Source organism: Budorcas taxicolor, chromosome 5, assembly GCF_023091745.1.
Source record: "Budorcas taxicolor isolate Tak-1 chromosome 5, Takin1.1, whole genome shotgun sequence".
NCBI classification, from domain to species: Eukaryota; Metazoa; Chordata; class Mammalia; order Artiodactyla; family Bovidae; genus Budorcas; species Budorcas taxicolor.
Genome location: NC_068914.1, coordinates 132,826,485 through 132,846,793, shown reverse-complemented (window position 1 = coordinate 132,846,793; position 20,309 = coordinate 132,826,485). Strand labels below are relative to the sequence as shown.

At 39.1% G+C, this 20,309-nt stretch overlaps 1 protein-coding gene and 1 non-coding gene across 2 annotated transcripts in view; both read left to right on the top strand.

Annotated features, from left to right (window-relative positions):
- Nucleotides 1–20,309, top strand: part of PDE3A (phosphodiesterase 3A) — a 360,678-nt gene that overhangs the window by 243,152 nt on the left and 97,217 nt on the right. The window lies entirely within an intron of this gene.
- LOC128049081 (U6 spliceosomal RNA) lies at nt 6,304–6,410 on the top strand. The gene has a single exon (XR_008199453.1). It is a non-coding gene; the product is annotated as a U6 spliceosomal RNA (small nuclear RNA).

Sequence of the window (20,309 nt, the reverse complement as noted above, 5' to 3'; positions counted from 1 at the left end):
TGGAGGAAGTCAAGAAATACCTGGAGTAACAGGCAAATTTGGCCTTGGAGTATAGAATGAAGCAGGGCAAAGGCTAATAGAGTTCTACCAACAGAACGCACTGGTCATAGCAAACACCCTCTTCCAGCAACACAAGAGAACTCTATACATGGACATCATCAGGTGGTCAACACCAAAACCAGATTGATTATATTCTTTGCAGCCAAAGATGGAGAAGCTCTATATAGTCAGCCAAAACAAGACCAGGAGCTGACTGTGGCTCAGATCATGAACTCTTGATTGCCAAATTCAGACTTAAATTGAAGAAAGTGGGGAAAACCACTAGACCATTCAGGTATGACCTAGATCAAATCCCTTATGATTATACAGTGGAAATGAGAAACAGATTTAAGGGACTAGATCTGATAGACAGAGTGCCTGATGAACAAGGGACGGGCATTCATGACATTGTACAGGACACAGGAATCAAGACCATCCTCAAGAAAAAGAAATGTAAAAAAGCAAAATGGCTGCCTGAGGAGGCCTTACAAATAGCTGTATAAAGAAGAGAGGCAAAAAACAAAGGAGGAAAGGAAAGATGTACCCATTTGAATGCAGAGTTCCAAAGAATAGCAAGGAGAGATAAGAAAGCCTTCCTTAGCGATTCAATGCAAAGAAATACAGGAAAACAATAGAATGGGAAAGAGTACAGATCACTTCAAGAAAATTAGAGATACTAAGGGAATATTTTGTGAAAAGATGGGCTCAATAAAGGACAGAAGTAGTATGGACCTAACAGAAGCAGAAGATATTAAGAAGAGATGGCAAGAACACAGAACTGTACAAAAAAGATCTTCACAATCCAGATAATCACAATGGTGTGATCACTCGCACTCTCCTAGAGCCAGACATCCTGGAAGACAAAGTCAAGTGGGCCTTAGGAAGCATCACTAGGAACAAAACTAGTGGAGGTGATGGAATTCCACTTGACCTATTTCAAATTCTGAAAGATAATGTTGTGAAAGTGCTGCACTCAATATGTCAGCAGATTTGGAAAACTCAGCAGTGGCCACAGGACTGGAAACAGTCAGTTTTCATTCCAATCCCAAAGAAAGGCAATGCCAAAGAATGCTCAAACTACTGCACAATTGCACTCATCTCACATACTAGTAAAGTAATGCTCAAAATTCTCCAAGCCAGGCTTCAGCAATACATGAACCATGAACTTTCAGATGTTCAAGCTGGTTTTACAAAAGGCAGAGAAACTAGAGATCAAATTGCCAACATCCGCTGGATCATCAAAAAAGCAAGAGAGTTCCAGAAAAACATCTGAATCTGCTTTATTGACTATGCCAAAGCCTTTCACTGTGTGGATCACAATAAACTGAGGAAAATTTGAAAGAGATGGGAATACCAGACCATCTGACCTGCCTCTTGAGAAACCTATATCCAGGTCAGGAAGCAACAGTTAGAACTGGACATGGAACAACAGACTGGTTCCAAGTAGGAAAAGGAGTACATCAAGGCTGTGTATTGTCACCCCACTTATTTAACTTATATGCATAGTACAACATGAGAAATGCTGGACTGGAAGAAGCACAAGCTGGAATCAAGATTGCCGGGAGAAATATCAATAACCTCAGATATGCAGATGACACCATCCTTATGGCAGAAAGTGAAGAAGGACTAAAGAGCCTCTTGATGAAAGTGAAAGAAGACAGTGAAAAATTTGGCTTAAAGCTCAACATTCAGAAAACTAAGATCATGGCCTCTGGTCCCATCACTTCATGGGAAATAGATGGGGAAACAGTGGAAACAGTGGCTGATTTTATTTTGGGGAGCTACAAAATCACTGCAGGTGGTGACTGCAGTCATGAAATTAAAAGACGCTCGCTCCTTGGAGGAAAGTTGTGACCAACCTAGACAGCATATTAAAAAGCAGAGACATTACTTTGTCAACAAAGGTCCATCTAGTCAAGGCTATGGTTTTTCCAGTAGTCATGTATGGATGTGAGAGTTGGACTGTGAAGAAAGCTGAGTGCTGAAGTATTGATGGTTTGAACTATGGTGTTGGAGAAGACTTTTGAGAGTCCCTTGGACTACAAGGAGATCCAACCTGTCCATCCTAAAGGAGACCAGTCCTGGGTGTTCGTTGGAAGAACTGATGTTGAAGCTGAAACTCCAATAATTTGGCCACCTGATGGAAAGAGCTGACTCATTCAAAATGACCCTGATGCTGGGAAAGATTGAGGGCAGGAGGAGAAGGAGATGACAGAGGATGAGATGGTTGGATGGCATCACCAACTCAGTGGACATGGGTTTTGGTGGACTCTAGGAGTTGGTGATGAACAGGGAGGCCTGGCATGCTGCATTTCATGGCCTCGCAAAGAGTTGGACACAAATGAGCCACTGAACCAAACTGAACTGAACCACCTCCACCTCCACCACTTCTATCTTCAGCTCTTTAATCACTCAACATGACATGAATGTCCCAGTCCTCCTCTCTCACCTGACCACCTAGATTCTAGGCTCTAGAACATGTACTATCATTTTCCCTTAGGAAACAGCTTACATAATCACATATGTCAAAATATTCTCAATACATTGATTGGTAGCATGTTCTTTGTCCTTCTTTTCCAAAGAGAGAAAAACATCTCTCAATCATATTTTGACACAGAGAGATGATGCTACCTTATGAACTATTCCACTGAAAAGATCATTAGCTTCTGTTTACCATTTCACAGATTTCTTTGATATATTACAAATGGCATCATAACCCAGCTCCAAAATGGAAATCATGCATGCATGCTTAGTCACTCAGTCATGTCTGACTGTCTTGTGACCTCATAGACTATAGCCTGCCAGACTCCTCTTTCCATAGGATTTCTCAGACAAGAATACTAGACTGGTTAGCCATTTCCTTCTCCAGGGCATCTTCCTGACCCACAGATCAAACCTGGGTCTCCTGCATTGGCAGGCAAGTTCTTTACCACTGAGCCAGCAGCAAAGCTATCTTCCTTCTAAGCTTCTATAAATGTCATTTAACATATTATTTATTGAGTCACCTCTGATTGCATAGGTAAGATAATTATTTGTCTCATTTGGAATGCCTACTTCTCTAATAATTTATAAAGATGTATATGATATCATCCATAAATAGTTCTCAGATATTTTCAATGAGAATACTAAATTTGTATGTCCTATATTTTGCAAGACAAGTCAAAACTAAGTTGTCTTTGCTAAAATTGAATTTTAACTTTATAAATTGACATCCTTTTTACTTAGCAGCCAACAAAAGTGAACTTACATTAAATAAATTTCAGCCTCCTTAGTAGTTATCTGACCATTTCATTAGGGCTCAAATATTAAAAAATTAAGCTATAAAGTTAATTAAGATTAACTGTAAAGAAAACTTCCTGGTTAAAATCAAGAGAGGAAAATAAAACTCTGATTAAGTAGACAATTACAAAATAAAGAAAAACTTTAACCAAAAAAAAGGCAGCTTAAAAAGTTACCCAATACTGTTTACTGGTAATTGTGTGGCCTCACAGATGTGTTTGAGAATTCTTTGTATATATTTTAGATATATAATTTCTTACATAATTTAGCCTATAATATATATTAACCTCTAAGATTGTTTGGAGTGATTTATGGACTTCCATACTTATGAAAAGAGTTCTTGTTCTACTTTATTCTGTGTAACATCATGTTACAAGATTCTGTAAAAATTAGTAGTCTATACAATTTTTACGAAGAAGCTATTCCTTTCATTCACCCTCCTATCTTTTTCAAGCCCAAAGTACTGGATTTGACCTGACAAATGAGCTGTAATTACAAATTTATCAGACAATTTCATTTAGTTTCTGTATAAGATAGATTGGATAGAAGGTTATTTTAATGTACAGCTCAATTCAAATGTACAAAAATGGTAGAAATTAAGTCAGTGCTTGCATATATTCACAAATCTAAGAATTAACACCTAGAAACTACTGCCACATCTTAATTTGAGCATTTTAGTATACTAATATATTCAACAAATGTTACAGAGAGAATTGCTTAAACTTCAGCATTGCCAGTGTTTAAGTTTCTAAAACCTGGAGTTTGGAGTAAGATAGTGTCTGTCACTCTGAAGCAGGGATTTGAGAATAGAATGAGTCTATATAGTAATTGAATTGTGAGCACTATTTCATGTATTATAAATTTTACATTGTCTACCAAATGTTAGATTAACAGGAAATAGAAAAATTGACTAAAATTAAAAAGTGGACATCCGGAAATAAAGACGTATACAAACTAATTAAAACCAGAGGGATGAGAAGCTTGGCAGAAACCTTAAGATATCTGGAAAACAGGAAATAAGGATTGCCGTGGTCTTACATAATGTGAAATGACTAAATCCTCTAGTAGCAATAAACAGAAAAGAGGAACTGACTCTTTGAGCATTAAGTCATTTACCAGTGGAAATGAGATTAGACAGACAGTCTTCATTTTAAGTAGGCTCAATTTATGGAAATAAACAAAAATACAATTTGTCTAGCAAAAAACGGTTTTCTTGTCAGCTACATAAGGACAACAATAATGAAAATATTATATCTTCTTTTTAAGCCATGTGTTATTGTAAGAAGAGATGGACTTTCTCATATTCTCATATTTCAAATGGAATTCGTCCAGGTGTTAGAATACAAGATTCAGGAACCCAGAAGGAGTAACACGGAGTTATACAAAGGAATAAAGAAAGCATAAGTTGGTAAATACAAAGTGAATGGATGCTTTCTAGTTTCTACTTTTTCATCTCTGAGTTCACAATTAGTTATTTTTTATTTTTGTTAGGCTTGTCTTTACATTACCATTATAGCACACATCCATACAGTATTCTTGTGATTTTTCACTCAGAATATAGTCTTCAAGTATCTATTTTATGTTAAGTGCCATAAATGTAAGATTAAGCATGATGCTTGCACAGCTGAAAATAAAATCAGATGCTTATCATCATTCATCATTTCATGAAGTCATTCATTCAACACTGTGTCTCTTCTGCATGGCAGACACTGTGCACAGCATTAGAAATAGGGACACGAAAATGAAACTGTTCTGTTCTTACTCTAATGGATGAAACATATACAATGAATTGTTGATTGGGACTGTGCTGGCAGCATCCTCTGAGAATGGCAGAAGCTCATAAGAAAGATGTAACTATACCAGGCACCGCTGGTAGAAAGGAGGTTACATTTGTGTTGACTTGAAAGTTGATTAGGGGTCAAACTAGGAAAGGAGTGTGGAAGACTTTGCAGGCAAAGGTAAAATTTAGCAAAATCGTTATTCAGTAGAACAGAGCAAAGACTTCCAGGCAGGAAGGAGCTTGAGACTAAGGAAGTTCACATCTTACAGGCCCTTGTATTTTTAGCTGATACTTTTCTAAAGTTTTTGAAGGACCTTGGATTGGATACTAATATAATTAGATCCAGTTTCAGAAAATTATTCTAATACCAACATAGGTAAAAGGTTAACTGATCAGCAATTTTAAAAATCATTCTTTTTCATCCATGTTACAACAAATGTCATTATTTCATTCTTTTCATGACTTAATAATATTCCATTGTGTATATATACTACCTCTTCTTTTTATTTATTCCTCTGTCAGTAGATGTTTAAGTTGCTTCCATGTCTTGGCTATTGTAAAGAGTGCTGCAGTGAACATCAGGGTGCATGTATTTTTTTGGACTATGCCTTTTTCTGGATATATGCCCAGGAGTGGGACTGCTGGATCATATGGTAGTTCTACATTTGGTTTTGTCATATTGAGTGAAATAAGTGAGACAGAAATGACAGATATCATATGATATCACTTATAAGGAATCTGAGAAAATGACACAATTGAAATTATTTACAAAACAGTAATAGACTCACAAGGCTTCCCTCATAGCTCAGTCTGTAAAGAATCTGCCTTCAATACAGGAGACCTGGGTTCGATCCCTGGGTTGGGAAGATCCCCTAGAGAAGGAAATGGCAACTCACTCCAGTATTCTTTCCTGAAGAACCTCATGGACAGAGGAGCCTGGCAAGCTGTAGTCCATGAGGTCACAAAAGTCAGACTTCGTGACTTGACGACTTAGTGACTAAACCACCAGTATAGTCAGTCTCACAGACCTAGAAAACAAACTTATGATTAACAACAGGGAAAGGGATAAATTAGGATGTGGGAGATTCAAATGTATATAATACTATATATAAAATGAATAACTAACCTACTATATACCACAGGGAACTCTACTGAATATTCTGTAACGACTTTTATGGGAAAATAACCTTAAAAAACGGTTGATGGTGCTCACCTCGGCAGTACATATACTAAAATTGGAATGATACAGAAAAGATTAGCATGACTCCTGTGCAAGGATGACATGCAAATTCGGGAAGCGTTCCATATTTTTTCAGCAATTATATGCCAATAAAATGGACAATGTGGAAGAAATGGACAAATTCTTAGAAAAGTACAACTTTCCAAAACTGAACCAGAAAGAAATAGAAAATCTTAACAGACCCATCACAAGCACGGAAATTGAAACTGTAATCAGAAATCTTCCAGCAAACAAAAGCCCAAGTCCAGACGGCTTCACAGCTGAATTCTACCAAAAATTTAGATAAGAGCTAACACCTATCCTACTCGAACTCTTCCAGAAAATTGCAGAGGAAGGTAAACTTCCAAACTCATTGTATGAGGCCACCATCACCCTAATACCAAAACCTGACAAAGATACTACAGAAAAAGAAAACTACAGGCCAATATCACTGATGAACATAGATGCAAAAATTCTTAACAAAATTCTAGCAATCAGAATCCAACAACACATTAAAAAGGTCATACACCATGAGCAAGTGAGCTTTATCCCAGGGATGCAAGGATTCTTCAATATCCTCAAATCAATCAATGTAATACACCACATTAACAAATTGAAAAATAAAAGCTATATGATGATCTCAATAGATGCAGAGAAAGTTTTTGACAAAATTCAACATCCATTTATGATAAAAACCCTCCAGAAAGCAGGAATAGAAGGACCATACCTCAACATAATAAAAGCTATATATGACAAAGCCACAGCAAACATCCTCAATGGTGAAAAATTGAAAGCATTTCCCCTAAAGTCAGGAACAAGACAAGGGTGCCCACTTTCACCACTACTATTCAACATAGTTCTGGAAGTTTTGGCCACAGGAATTAGAGCAGAAAAAGAAATAAAAGGAATCCAAAATGGAAAAGAAGAAATAAAACTCTCACTGTTTGCAGATGACATGATCCTCTACATAGAAAACCCGAAAGACTCTACCAGAAAACTACTAGAGCTAATCAATGAATATAGTAAAGTTGCAGGATATAAAATCAACACACAGAAATCCCTTGCATTCCTATACACTAATAATGATAAAATAGAAAAAGAAATTAAGGCAACAATTCCATTCACCATTGCAACAAAAAGAATAAAATACTTAGGAATATATCTACCTAAAGAAACTAAAGACCTATATATAGAAAACTATAAAATACTGGTGAAAGAAATCAAAGAGGACACTAATAGATGGAGAAATATACCATGTTCATGGATTGGAAGAATCAATATAGTGAAAATGAGTATACTATCCAAAGCAATCTATAGATTCAATGCAATCCCTATCAAGCTATTAACAGTATTTTTCACCGAACTAGAACAAATAATTTCAAGATTTGTAAGGAAATACAAAAAACCTCGAATAGCCAAAGCAATCTTGAGAAAGAAGAATGGAACTGGAGGAATCAACCTGCCTGACTTCAGGCTCTACTACAAAGCCACAGTCATCAAGACAGTATGGTACTGGCACAAAGACAGAAATATAGATTAATGGAACAAAATAGAAAGCCCAGAGATAAATCCACATACCTATGGACAACTTATCTTTGACAAAGGAGGCAAGAATATACAATGGATTAAAGACAATCTCTTTAACAAGTGGTGCTGGGAAAACTGGTCAACCACTTGTAAAAGAATAAAACTAGATCACTTTCTAACACCATACACAAAAATAAAGATCTAAACATAAGACCAGAAACTATAAAACTCCTAGAGGAGAACATGGGCAAAACACTCTCTGACATAAATCACAGCAGGATCCTCTATGACCCACCTCCCAGAATACTGGAAATAAAAGCAAAAATAAACTAATGGGACCTAATTAAAATTAAAAGCTTGTGCACCACAAAGGAAACTATAAGCAAGGTGAAAGATAGCCTTCGGAATGGGAGAAAATAATAGCAAATGAAGCAACTGACAAACAACTAATCTCAAAAATATACAAGCAACTCCTGCAGCTCAATTCCAGAAAAATAAATAACCCAATCAAAAAATGGGCCAAAGAACTAAATAGACATTTCTCCAAAGAAGACATACAAATGGCTAACAAAGACAGGAAAAGATGCTCAACATCACTCATTATCAAATCAAAACCACAATGAGGTACCATTTCACGCCAGTCAGAATGGCTGTGATCCAAAAGTCTACAAGCAATAAATGCTGGAGAGGGTGTGGAGAAAAGGGAACCCTTTTACACTGTTGGTGGGAATGCAAACTAGTACAGCCACTATGGATAACAGTGTGGAGAGTCCTTAAAAAACTGGAAATTGAACTGCCTTATGACCCCACAATCCCACTGCTGGGCATACACACCGAGGAAACCAGAATTGAAAGAGACACGTGTACCCCAATGTTTATTGTAGCACTGTTTATAATAGCCAGGACATGGAAGCAACCTAGATGTCCATCAGCAGATGAATGGATAAGAAAGCTGTGGTACATATACACAATGGAGTATTACTCAGCCATTAGAAAGAATACATTTGAATCAGTTCTAGTGAGGTGGATGAAACTGGAGCCGATTATACAGACTGAAGTAAGCCAGAAAAAAAAAAAAAAAAAACACCAATACAGTATACTAATGCATATATATGGAATTTAGAAAGATGGTAATGATAACCCTGTATGTGAGACAGCCAAAGGGACACAGATGTATAGAACAGCCTTTTGGACTCTGTGGGAGAGGGAGAGAATGGGATGATTTGGGAGAACGGCATTGAAACATGTATAATATCATATAAGAAATGATTCGCCAGTCTATGTTCGATGCAGGGTGCAGGATGCTTAGGGCTGGGGCACTAGGATGACCCGGAGGGGTGATGTGGTGGGGGGGGGGGGGGGGGGGCGGCGGAGGTGGAAGGGGGGGGGGGTTCGGGATTGGGAACACGTGTACACCCGTGGCAGATTCATGTTGATGTGTGGCAAAACCAATACAACATTGTAAAGTAAACAAAATAATAATAAATTTTAAAAAATAAATAAAAATAAATAATGTAAAAAAAGAAAAGTTGAAACAGAAAAAAAAAAGTTGATGTAAATATATGTATACCTGATTCAAATTGCTGTACACCTGAAGCTGATACATTAAAAATCAGTTATACTCTGATAACACTTTCTTGGAAATGAAAAGTAAAATAAAAGTTTTTTTAAGTATTTAACAAGTCACTCTCATAGCACTCAGGTAATGGATGAGTTGAAAGTAGGAGACTGGAGGCAGGAGACAGTTTTGGACACTTTGACAGTAATACAAATAAAATATAGGCTAGACCAAGTGTAGAAATGCAGAGGAAGGTATGTCACGTCCTCAGTGAGGCCTTTCACAGTCTCTAAATTAGAAACTTTTATGCCCCCTTCCATACCTCACCATTATGTACTACCACAACCTTCTTTTTGTATAATATTTACCATAATTTGTAATAACTTTTGATTTACCCATTTATCTCACTTTTACCATCTGCGCCACCAAGGAAGCCCAAGAATACTGGAGTTGGTAGCCTATCCTTTCTCCAGGGGATCTTTCTGACCCAGGAATTGAACCAGGGTCTCCTGCATTGCAGGCAGATTCTTTACCAGCTGAGCTACCGGGGAAGACCCATTTCTCTCACTACTAGACTATAATCTAGTATAATTCAGATACTAGTATAATCTATAACCCAGATAATCACAATGGTATGATTACTCACCTAGAGCCCGACATCCTGGAATGCGAAGTCAAGTGGGCCTTAGGAAGCATCATTACGAACAAAGCTAGTGGAGGTGGTGGAATTCCTCTTGAGCTCTTTCAAATCCTAAAACATGATGCTGTGAGAGTGCTTCATTCAATATGCCAGCAAATTTGGAAAACTCAGCAGTGGCCACAGGACTGGAAAAGGTCAGTTTTCATTCCAAAGAAAGGCAATGCCAAATAATGCTCAAACTACCACACAGTTGCACTCATCTCACACACTAGTAAAGTAATGCTCAAAATTCTCCAAGTCAGGATTCAGCAAATCATGAACTGTGAAATTCCAGATGTTCAAACTGGATTTAGAAAAGGCAGAGGAACAAGAGAACAAGTTGGAAACATCCGTTGGGTTGTCAAAAAGCAAGAGAGTTCCAGAAAAACATCTACTTCTGTTTTATTGACTATGCCAAATCCTTTGACTGTGTGGATCACAACAAACTGTGAGAAATTCTGAAAGAGATGGGAATACCAGACCACCTGACCTGCCTCTTGAGAAATCTGTATGCAGGTCAGGAAGCAACAGTTAGAACTGGACATGGAACAACAGACTGGAAAAGGAGTACTTCAAGGCTGTATATTGTCACCCTGCTTATTTAACTTATATGCAGAGTACATCATGAGAAACGCTGGGCTGGAAGAAGCACAAGCTGGAATCAAGATTGCCGAGAGAAATATCAATCACCTCAGATATGCAGATGACACCACCCTTATGGCAGAAAGTGAAGAGGGATTAAAAAGCCTCTTGATGAAAGTGAAAGAGGAGAGTGAAAAAGTTGGCTTAAAGCTCAACACTAAGAAAACTAAGATCATGGCATCTGGTCCCATCACTTCATGGGAAATACATGGGGAAACAGTGGAAACAGTGACAGACTTTATTTTAGGGGGGCTCCAAAATCACTGCAGATGGTTACTGCAGCCGTGAAATTAAAATTTGCTTGCTCCTTGGAAGAAAAGCTATGCCCTACCTAGACAGCATATTAAAGAGCAGAGGCATCACTTTGCCGACGACAAAGGTCCATCTAGTCAAAGCTTGATTTTTCCAGTAGTCACGTATGAATGTTAGAGTTGGACTGTAAAGAAAGCTGAGCACCGAAGAATTGATGTTTTTGAACTATGGTGTTGGAGGAGACTCTTGAGAGTCCCTTGGACCAAGGAGATCCAGCCAGTCCATCCTAAAGAAAATCAGTCCTATATATATATATATTTATTGGAAAGACTGGTGCTGAAGCTGAAACTCCAATAACTTTGTCACCTAATGCAAAGAACTGACTCACTGGAAAAGACCCTGATGCTAGAAAAGATTGAAGGTGGGAGGAGAGGGGGATAGCAGAGAATGAGATGTTTGGATGGCATCACAGACTCAATGGACATGAGTTTGAGTAAACTCTGGGAGTTGGTGATGGACAGGGAGGCCTGGTGTGCTGCAATTCATCGGATCACAAAGAGTTGGACCCAACTGAGTGACTGAACTGAACTGAGACTATCATCTAGTCTTGAATGCACTGAACCCATATATGCTCTGTCACAATTGTGTTCTTGTGCTAAGTCACTTCAGTTGTATGTGACTCTTTGCGACACCATGGACTGTAGCCCAGCAATCTCCTCTGTCAATGGGATTTCCCAGGCAAAAATAGTAGAGTGGGTTGCCATGCCCTCCTCCAGGGGATCTTCCCAACCTAGGGATCGAATCCTTATCTCTTACATCTCCTGCAATAGCAGGCAGGTTCTTTGCAACTTGCACCACCTGGAAATGGACTGAACTCATACATGCTTTCTTCACAGTTGTGTTCTCATTTCTAGCAAAATATGTGACACCTAGTAATTTAGTAGCTGCTTGATAAATATTGATACATTTAAAGAACAGGCAAAGGATATCCTATTTTTTTCATTGAGACAACTGGGTGTATGACATCATTCAATCAGTCATTGAGATATGAAGTCTAGGAAGAAGAGCAATTCAGTGAGGGTTAGAGATATGAATTCAATTTATCACTATCTGAGAGGCAATTGCACATATGATTGTGAAATTCTTAAGAAAGGTCTATATTAGAGATACAGATTTGGAAATTTATGAACTTAACCAGATGAGTTTGCCCAAACAAAGTGAGAGATGGCACCCTGCAATAAGGCATAGCTGCAGTAAATACATTAACATTACATCAGAAGGGTTTTAGAGGAGGGAGGTATTAAATCTTCCCATCATATCAAGTAGAAACTGGAACAGGGACTCCCTAGATTACCCAAAAACTACCCAAGCAGGGAATCATAGATAAAGAGCTTGTTTGAGTGAAGCTATATGAGTAGGCATGAACCACAGTGCTTTGGGAGCCCAGGGAAAGGTCAGCGCGGAAGACAGAGTGGCCCTTTAGAGCAAGTAATCCTTGGGCAAGAGTGTTGGAAAGCAATGAACCAGTGTGTTAGGTAGAGACCTCTATGACACACTTTGTTTCTCCTGCTCAAGAGTTTGGAATTCCACGAGTAGGTAACAGAAATTGTTGGAGAATGCTATGGAAGGAAGGTTTCCTACACAAAGTCCCTCCACCTCCCACCAGGTCATTGAACTCTATTTTTGGATCAGTGCATATCCACGTTCAAGTGTGTTTTTGTATACCTTCCGTAAGACTGGGAATCACGATACTGCACTTAGATACTAATTGTCTTAGCTCTTAACAGCATGATTTTGGACCAGTCAAATAACTGATTTTTCCCCCTTTATCAATTTATTGAAGTATAGTTAATTTACAGTGGTGTAAATATATATATATAATCTTTTTCAGATTATTTTCCATTCAGTTCATTTCAGTTCAATCACTCAGTTGTGTCCTACTCTTTGCTACCCCATGAACCGCAGCATGTCAGGCCTCCTTGTCCTTCACCAACTCCAGAATTCACCTAACCCATGTCCATTGTGCTGGTGATGCCATCCAACTGTCTCATCCTCTGTCATCCCCTTCTCCTCCTGCCCTCAATCTTTCCCAGCATCAGGGTCTTTTCAAATCAGTCGGCTCTCCGCATCAGGTGGCCAAAGTATTGAAGTTTCAGCTTCAACATCAGTCCTTCCAGAGAACACTCAGGACTGATTTCCTTTAGGATGGACTGGTTGGATCTCCTTGCAGTCCAGGGGACTCTTAAGAGTCTTCTCCAACACCACAGTTCAAAAGTATACATTCTTGAGTGCTCAGCTTTCTTTATAGTCCAACTCTCACATCCATACATGACCACTGGAAAAACCATAGCCTTCACTAGATGGACCTTTGTTGACAAAGTAATGTCTCTGCTTTTTAATATGCTGTCTAGGTTGGTCACAACTTTCCTTCCAAAGAGCAAGTGTCTTTTAATTTCATGGCTGCAATCACTATCTGCAGTGATTTTGGAGCCCTCAGATATAGTCAGCTACTGTTTCCACTGTTTCCCCGTCTATTTCCCATAAAGTGATGGGACCAGAGGCTATGATCTTCATTATCTGAATGTTGAGTTTTAAGCCAACTTTTTCACTCTTCTCATTCACTTTCATTAAGAGGCTCTTTAGTTCTTCTTCACTTTCTGCCATAAGGTTGGTGTCATCTGCATATCTGAGGTTATTGATATTTCTCCTGGCAATCTTGATTCCAGCTTGTGCTTCTTCCAGCCCAGCGTTTCTCATGATGTACTCTGCATATAAGTTAAATAAGCAGGGTGACAATATACAGCCTTGATGTACTCCTTTTCCTATTTGGAACAAGTCTGTTGTTCCATGTCCAGTTCTAACTTCTGCTTCCTGACCTGCATACAGATTTCTCAAGAGGCAGGTCAGGTGGTCTGGTATTCCCATCTCTTTCAAATTTTCCACAGTTTATTGTGATCCACACAGTCAAAGTCTTTAGCATAGTCAATAAAGCAGAAATAGATGCTTTTCTGCAACTCTCTTGCTTTTTTGATGATCCAGCAGATGTTGGCAGTTTGATCTCTAGTTCCTCTGCCTTTTCTAAATCCAGTTTGAACATCTGGAAGTTTATGATTCATGATTTGCTGAAGCCTGACTTGGAGAATTTTGAGCACTACTTTACTAGCATGTGAGATGAATGCAATTGTGCAGTAGTTTGAGCATTCTTGGCATTGCCTTTCTTTGGGATTGGAATGAAAACTGACCTTTTCCTGTCCTGTAGCCACTGCTGAGTTTTCCAAATCTGCTGACATATTGAGTGCAGCACTTTCACAGCCTCGTCTTTTAGGATTTGAAATAGCTCGAGTGGAATTCCATCACCTCCACCAGCCTTGTTCATAGTGATACTTCCTAAGGCCCACCTGACCTCACATTCCAGGATGTCTGGCTCTAGGAGAGTGTGAGTGATCACACCATCATGATTATCTGGGTCGTGAAGATCTTTTCTGTGTATTCTTGCTACCTCTTCTTAATATCTTCTGCTTCTGTTAGGTCCATACCATTTTTGTCCTTTATAAGACACTGAATATAGTTCCCTGTGCTCTACAGTAAATCCTTGCTGTTTATCTGTTTTATCTATAGTAATGTGTATCTATTAATCCCAAACTCCTCATTTATCCCTCCTCTCTTTCCCCTTCAGGAATCATAAATTACTTTCTATGCCTGTGAGTCTTATTTCTTTCTTGTAAATAAGTTCATTTTTATCATATCTTTATAAATGATATCATATGGTATTTGTCTTTCACTGATTACTTCATTTAAATGATCATCTCCAATAGATGAGTTAAATAACTTTATGTTCCAGCTTCATTACTTTAAAAAAAAATAATGAATTTGGCTGCATTATCTCTAATGTCCCTCCTTACTTTGAAGTTTTGTGGCTATATTATATGCTATGGAAGTGGAATTTGACTTTCCGTTTCCACTATTAAAAGAAAGAAAGTGGAAATAGGCAATCTTTTTATTTACTAGAAACAGGTCGGGGGGTGGTCTTTGGTTCCTTTTATAACTAAGAAACAGCTAGTGAAAAATATAAAGATAACCAAGTCAGTTAATTTCAAAAGATGGGACAAAAGTATTGATTTGATATCAGAAACAAGCTAGTAACAAATGTAGGTTTAGAATATTTCTCAGGACAGGAGAGGAGCAGTTCTATGAGAATTGTACCCATTTCATTGCTTGTTTCTGGGAGAAACTGGAGAGCTGACAGTTCACAGAATGAGAGGAATCCTTACAGATTCCTTGTGCACTAGATTTCACTTCCTCTGGGAGTTTCACAGTCCTCCAGAGGAGCATGAGGCAGGTTATTCATCTAATTATATTCCCCAAGGATGGCACTGTAAATAAGCCATCTTCCTTACGATTTTTATTTTTAAGTCACGGACAGGATCAGTCACAACAGATAAGCTGGTACTGAAATAATAAGCAGACCTCAGCTCTCAAAATCATGAGGCTTATTTCTTGCTTGTCTGTCATGCAGCACCCAGCATGCTTTGATTAGGATCCCTGTTTCAACTTGCCCTCACTTTAGAATAGAGATGGTGGAACAGCTATGGTACAAGGCATTGTCCATCATAGAAGCAGACGGAAAGGGGGTCTCACTTTGGCACTTAAGAGCCACACCCTGAGAGTAGCACATATAGCACACACCAGTTCTTAAGCCTCATAACTTATTGAGGCTTGCCAGATGGCCCAGTGGTAAAGAATCCACCTGCCAATGCAGGAGACGTGGGTTCAATCCCTGGTTTGGGAAGATCCTTTGGAGGAGGAAATGGCAACCCACTCCAGGATTCTTGCCTAGAAAATTCCATGGACAGAGGAGCCTGGTGAGCTACAGTCTGTGGAGGGGTAGCAAAGAGTCAGACACAACTGAGCATGCATGCATGCATCACTCATTGGCCATAAGTAATGGCCTGGCCCCACATAATCACAGAGGAACGAGGAAATCATAATCCTTCCATGTATCCAGAAATGAAAGAAGGGTTAGAAACAGTTAACATACACCATCTTAGCTTACCTTCTAGTCCTCACTGGGTAAGGAAAACTATTCTCTCCAGGTCAAGAAAAACACACTGGGTCCTTCTCATGGAAGACAGCAAGAAAGTTCTGACTAGTCAGTGTGCATGTGGTGCATATTAGTTTCCTCAGTAGGGAATGTATTAATTTTCTAGCTACCACAACAAAGTACAACAAACTGTGTGGCTTAAATAACAAAAACTCCTTGTCTCACAGTTCTGGAAGCTATAACTCCAAGATCAAGGTATCCCCAAGGTTGGTTCCTCCCGAGGACTATGAGAGAGGATTGATGCCATACCTCTCACCTGGCTTCTGGTGGTTTCTTGGTGGCAGTCTTTGGCATTGTTTTGCATGTGTGTCACTCATCTCTGCCTGTATCTTCACTTGGCATTTTCCTTGTGTGCTTGTGGCTGTCCCCAAACTCCCCTGCTTGTAAGAACAGCAGTCATTTTGGATTGGGACCACCCAAAAGACCTTATCTCCAAATAATGTCACATTCTGGGATACTGGGGCGAGCACTTCAACACATGAGTTTTGTTGTTCAGTTGCTTAGTCGTGTCCAACTCTTTGCCACCCCATGGACTTCAGCACACCAGGCTTCTCTGTCCATCACTATCACCTGGAGTTTACCCAAACTCATGTCCATCGAGTCGGTGATGCTATCTGACTATCTCATCCTCTGTCGACCCCTTCTCCTCCTGCCTTCAATCTTTCCCAGCATCAGAGTCTTTTCCAGTGAGTCAGTTCTTCACATAAGGTGGCCAAAGTATTGGGGTTTCAGCTTCAGTGTCAGTCCTTCCAATGAATATTCAGGGTTGATTTCCTTTTGGATTGACTGGTTTGATCTCCTTGCTGTGCAAGGGATTCTCAAAAGTCTTTTCCAGCATCATAGTTCGAAAGCATCAATTCTTCAACACAGTCTTTTCCTGATCCAACTCTTACAGCTGTACATGACTACTGGAAAAACCATAGCTTTGACTACATGGACATTTGCAGGCAAAGTGATGCCTCTGCTTTTTAACACACTGCCTAGGTTTGACACTGTGTTGTTTTGGGGTGTTTTTTTTGGGGGGGTGTAGGACACAATTGAATCATGACAGTATTTTGCAGTCATTTCTGTATCAGATTTGCATGTAGTTCCTATGAATTCAGAGGTCTATGAATGTAAAAGACAGGTTATCAGCCTTCCCATGCTCCCCCAACTAGTACCCAGTCCCACACTCACATGTGGAAAGTGGACATGATTGGCACAATAAATGAGAACATTTTGAAAGGGAAGAAAGGAAGTCACACAGCATTCTTCATCTGAAGCTATTCCCAATCTCGTTGGGAAGCCATTTTGAGGTTCCATATTCTGGGATGAGTTGTATCTTTTATTAGACCTTGGTTCTGCTTCCTGGGAGAAGACCCCTGTCTATTGCTCTCTGGGCCCACCAGCTCCAACCTCAGAAGTTCTCCTAATCTGATTTTCCCCTGGGACCCCCTGTAAAGTGGATATCAGGAAGCATGCCCCTTTTTCTGTTGTTGTTTTCAGGTGTTTTTTTTTTTTTTTTCACTTGAGTTTAGTTGCTTCACACTGTTGGTGTTGCTGTTCTTGTTTAGTCACTAAGTCGTGTCCAACTCTCTGCAACCCCGTGGACTGAAGCACACCAGGCTTCCCTGTCCTTCACCATCTCCCAGAGTTTGCTCAAGTTCATGTCCACTGAGTCAGTGATGCCATCCAATCATCTCATCTTCTGTCATCCCCTTTCTCTTCCTGCCCTCAGTCTTTCCCTCTATCAGGGTCTTTTCCAGTGAGTTGCCTCTTTGCATCAAGTGGCCAGAGTATTGGAGGTTTAGCTTCAGCATCATTCCTTCCAATGAATATTCAGGGTTGATTTACTTTAGGAAATCATTGTTTTACAATGTTGTTAGTTTCTGCTATGCAGCAAAGTAAATCAGATTTATGTATACATATATCCTCTCTCTTTTGGGTTTCCTTCCCATTTAGGTCACCACAGAGCACTAAGTTGAAGTCCCTGTGCTATACAGTAAGTTCTCATTATCTATTTATAGTAGTATACACTATATACTATAGCACAGAGAACCTACTCAGTGCTCTGTAGTGACCTAAATGGGAAGCAAATTCAAAAATGAGAAGTTATATGTATACATATCAAGCCTGCCGTCTTTGGGGGCTCAGTACCTTATTTTATTACTTGCAGCCTGTCAAGCATTATAATTGAAAGGTTGTATTAAGAATTGAAAGGTGGTTCTTCTGGCAGGAGGACCCTCTCAAAAGCATAGCTCCTTTAAAAATAGATTCTGTTTGGCTTCATATACCCATCACTACACGTACAGGGTTTTTGTTTTGTTTTTTTTTTTTTTCTTTTCTTTTCTAAATATATGACTTAGGTTTGCTCTCTCTTTCTTTCTCTCCTCTCTGTCCTTCTCACTCCCAACTTAAATGCTAACAACGTGAGCCTCTCAGATTTTGTTAGGAGACCCTAGCAGATTTTTCATGAGAAAAGCATCTGTCTTCTCTTTTCTCTGAGTTATTTAATTCCACTGAAAGGATGGATTGAGTACTTCCTCCTTAGTTTTATTTTGCTCTCAGACAGCTTCATCCATTCAGAAGTTTGAACAATGGTGAGATGGCTTTATGCTTGATTGTGTATGCATGCATGTGTGATCAGTTCTATCCAATTCTTCGTGACCCCATGGACTGTAGCCCACCAGGCTCCTCTGTCCGTAGGATTTGCTAGGCAAGAATACTGGAGACGGTTGCCATTTCCTTCTCCAGGGGATCTCCCAGACCCAGGGATCAAAGCTGTGTCTCTTGTTTTCCTTGTTTTGGCAAGTGGGTTCTTTACCATTGAGCCACTTGGGAAGCCCCATATTCTTGGTTAATTCTTACCAGAGCTGAATCATAACAGGTAATTTTAGTTCAGTGCCCTCAGTTTGTCCTTCTGCCATCTGAGAATGGGAAGCAGTCGCCGCTTCTCTTTTCTTGCTCTATTCCTCTTTCTTCTCCTTTGCAAATGATTCCAGTTTTTTCTGAGGTCATCTGTACCTCTCCCTTGTCAAATACAGCTCACAGCCATCAGCTCGTACTATTTGCATCCCAATGTGCCATCAGGTCACTGACCCATTGCCTCATATACAGTGATTTTTTACAGCAGCATCCCACTTTTATGTCCTCCTTTCTAAATGGCTTTTATTATGTAGTCAGCAGTATATATGCAATGATTCTGCATTGCACCGTAGGTAATGCTTTATTAAAAACCAAAATCAGGCTTTTAGACTCAATCTGTAGTGCAGAGAAAGTAACTGAAGAGCTAAGTATTGGGTTGGCCGAAAAATTTGATCGGGTTCTTCCGAACGATGTTATGGAAGAACAAGAATGAACTTTTTGGATTGACCCAATAGAAAATGGAATGGGCAAAGTCATCTTTGACAGGAAGAAGAAGACCTACTTAAAAGGTTGCCTTAGAGTTTACTCATTCATAAAGGAAATTGTAAGAAGTTTAAGAAACATCTCACTATTTGGGATGAAGAAACTGTGTATATTAGATAAAAATTTAATAATATAAAAAATATGACCAATTAAAGTTCCACAGTTGGCACTGAAGAAGTATCTGTTCAATCAAATGAAAATCACTGCACCCATCATAATTATTTTTTAATAAGTCAACTCTTGGTTTCTGTGGCAGTTGTAATGAGCCCATCACTTGGAGATGAGAAGTGTTGGGGAGGTAGCAAAGATATGAGGAACTCCTTTTTTCAAAACTTAAAATTTGGATTAGAAAAAAAATAAGAAACAAATAAAAGTTAAGAAAGCAGATAGTTTTTATGGTTGACTATAGTGAGTGGAAGTCAGAAAAGAAAAATGTCAGTCTAGGATGGTCTTCAGGGCTAATTTCATAGAAGCTGGTGGCTTTGAAGGATGAGTAAATGATGGGGGTGGAAGAGAAGAAAGGGTCATTTCAAAATTCAACTCCATCACCACCCTGGCAATATTCAAAATATACTAAGGTCCAAAAGTACTTAGTCATTTTAACTCTATGATTATAGCAATCAAGGAACTACTGTGCATTTTGACAGGCGAGGGCTTTCTGATTCTTTTCTGTTTCTATTTCTATAGATCAAATAACTGCAAAGTCTGTTTTGCTATTTATTTTTTGTGACACCAAGAGCACCAGTGTATGCAAAGTCAGAGGAGTTAATGCACAGCCTGGTATTAAAGTAATATTCCTCCACCCCTCTCCACACACTCACACATGGCTTCCCTGACACACGTGCA